Source organism: Nuphar pumila, chromosome 12 (genome assembly GCF_984573655.1).
Source record: "Nuphar pumila chromosome 12, dmNupPumi1.hap1.1, whole genome shotgun sequence".
In the NCBI taxonomy this organism is placed as follows: Eukaryota; Viridiplantae; Streptophyta; class Magnoliopsida; order Nymphaeales; family Nymphaeaceae; genus Nuphar; species Nuphar pumila.
This window is the reverse complement of record NC_143260.1, coordinates 47,715,655-47,718,603: the sequence shown is the minus strand read 5'-3', so window position 1 is coordinate 47,718,603 and position 2,949 is coordinate 47,715,655. Positions and strand designations below refer to the sequence as shown.

The 2,949-nt window shown below is 44.4% G+C and overlaps 1 non-coding gene across 1 annotated transcript; it reads left to right on the top strand.

The window, feature by feature from the left end:
- The first annotated feature begins 1,226 nt into the window (after window positions 1-1,226).
- Window positions 1,227-1,332, top strand: LOC149820877 (small nucleolar RNA R71). Its single transcript, XR_016426939.1, has one exon. It is a non-coding gene; the product is annotated as a small nucleolar RNA R71 (small nucleolar RNA).
- The last annotated feature ends 1,617 nt before the right edge of the window (window positions 1,333-2,949 follow it).

Below are 2,949 nucleotides of genomic sequence, written 5' to 3'. Positions count from 1 at the left end.
GTCAAGTATATCTTCTTCGGCACTTGTGACTTCAACTTTCTTTTCTGCGTACAAAGCTCCTTTAGAAACTTTGCGTATGCAGGGACTTGCTGAATGGCATCAAGCAAGGGGAGGTTTATCTGAACGTGCTTGAATATCTCAAGCATCTCCTGCATATTCACTCCATGTTTGCCTAATGACTTCGGCCTCTCTAACGCCTCAGGAAAGGGGGCTTTGGGAGTATAGGACTTTGAAGGCTCAGATGGTAGAGCCCTCTCGCTTTCCTGAGGTGGGACGGTAGGGACAGGCTGCTTCTCACTCGTTCTCTCTCTTTCTTCTGCAGCCTCCCTCGCTTGGTATTGCTTCCCATTCCTGAGGGTGATTACTGCTTGAGCCTGCTCTTGATGGGCATCTGTCATATGCAAGCCATGCATCGGCTCCTTACCCCTAGGGTTCACCACCGGTTGGCTAGGTAAAGCTCCCTCACTCCGCCTGCTAAGCGCCTCAGCGAGTTGTCCCATTTGCGTCTCAAGCTTCGCAATAGAATGTGTATGGGAGCTCAGATTGGCCTTGATATCTGAGAAGGCTTGCAACATCTTGTCCTCAAAAGACTGGCTGGACGAAGACTCCTGGGACTGAGGTTGACTATAAGTAGGCTGAGCTGAAGGGTAGCTGTTTCTCTGAAATCCAAGCGCATAACCGCCTTGCCTAGGTTGGCTTTGGGACGGGTTGGGAGGTTGGGCTTGTGGATTTCTCCATGAAAAATTGGGATGGTTCCGCCAGCCCGGGTTATATGTACTGGAATATGGATTGGGTGCGGGCCTAGCGAAACTCTGCGCCATCTGAGCTTGTTCCTGGACAAACTCAGGGTACTGTGGTGCAACGGGGCAATCAACAACATGGTGTGCAGGGCTAGCACACAACGCACACACCTGTAGGACTGGAGAGGGACCCGACAACAACTAATCCAATTTCTGGGACAGTTGGTCGACCTTGTTTTGCAACTCAATGTGCATCCCTATCTCGAATATACCAGCCTTCTTCGCGCCATCTTGCACAGGTGTGGCCCTCTCAGATCGTGAAGCAGAAGCATGGTGCATGGAGTTCTCGCTCAAGGTCTCAAAAAGGGACCATGCTTCATCTTCACTTTTAAGCATAAAAGTGCCCCCACAGGCAGCGTCAACCATTTGACGGTTCTTCTCAGTGAGACCATCATAAAAATATTGCACCAGTTGCCAGCGAGGCACCTGGTGGTGGGGACACTTGCGAAGAAGATCTTTCATCCTCTCCCATGTTTCATGAAACATTTCTCCCTCGATCTGTGAAAAGCTAGTGATGGCTTTTCGATACTGGTTCGTCTTACCAATTGGGAAGTATTTCTTTAAAAACTCCCTTTGCATATGTTCCCAAGTGGTAATTTGAACTGTATCGAGGGCCTTCAGCCAATGCTTGGCTTTATCCTTAAGGGAGAAGGGGAATAACGTCAACCTTAACGCGTCATCTCCAAAATTGTTGATTCGCACCGTAGAGCAGATCTCGAGAAATTCGTCGAGATGACGGTATGAGTCTTCGTTGCTAAGGCCATAAAAGGAGGGTAACATCTGGATGACACTGGCCTTGATTTCAAAATGGTTTGCTCCCACATCAGGTCTTGTGATGCAGAAGGCAGGAGTGTATGTGTTGGGCATAAAGTACTCCCTAAGAGGACGGATCAACTGCTGATCTTCAGCCATGGGGCTGGCTTGATGGGCTCTCCTAAAGAAAGATTCGGGATCCTCAACAAATTCGGCAAGCTCAGGTTCAAGCGAACGTCGCCCGTGCATGCACCAAAGGATAGACCGGTGCAGCAACCGTCCTAAATTGGGTTTTTCTACCTAACTAACGCGCTAGCGGCCAAACCACACAAACCACAAAGCGAGTAACAAAAACAATTACTGAAAACAAGAAATAAACAAGCACCACGCAGTTGCACTCAATAGAGAATTTACGAAAATGAAATCTATGTGCACGGTACCAATCGTACACAGTCACTTCTAAGGGGATCCTAATGGGTGAGCTGTGCAGAAAAGTAAGCTTGTCTCTATGGTATGCACACACGTGGTTCTAAGCCTAAATGCGAAAAACAAACTAAACAATCCTAATTAAAGAACTGAATTAAACTAACAACCTATAAATACGAGAACAAACACAAGGCAATAAAGTGAATACTAGTATTTCGCCGTTCCCTGGCAACGGCGCCAAAATTTGATGTCAGTTTTGGAAAACTCCTTTTTAAAATAATATTTTTAATGCAAATCCAGTGAAAGCCAGACACCAAAAATATAAAAACCGGCTCGCACGAGTGGTGGAGTCCGGGTCGAACTCAGGGAACGAGAAGTACTTCGTATTCAAACAAACAATCTAAACTACGCTTTATTGCCAAAATGAAAAGAATTGATTAAATAATTAACTAACTACGAGAGTACGGCCCTATGCAGAGGGCTTAAATAAATAATTAAAGTGCCTTATTACAAACCCAAATGAATTGAATTGAATAAAATAAAAGCCTAATCTAGAAAAAAAAACAAATCTTCAGTGCTTGAGGCTTTCTGTCCCTTCTTGAGGTAATGTATGTTTTCTTGAACTTTTACTTTTCTGAGGGTCAAAATTGCTTTTTGTCGCACATTTACCTGCTTCCCTGCAAAACAAAAGCAAACGCGAAGCAGAAACAAGAAATCTACGAAAAATATCAACAGGACATGCCAAAAATCACAAAAATATAAATGAATAACACGAACTAACTATAATACTAATTATAACAACTACCCTAAAAGACACAATGGAAGAGCAAACTAAACGTTACCTACAGCAACATAAAGAAGTTAACAGTGAACCTATACGGTGGAAACACTAAACGTTTGGAGAAATCACTCACGACTAATGAATAGGAACATGACTTACCATGAATATACTATATTTACGTGACTCTGT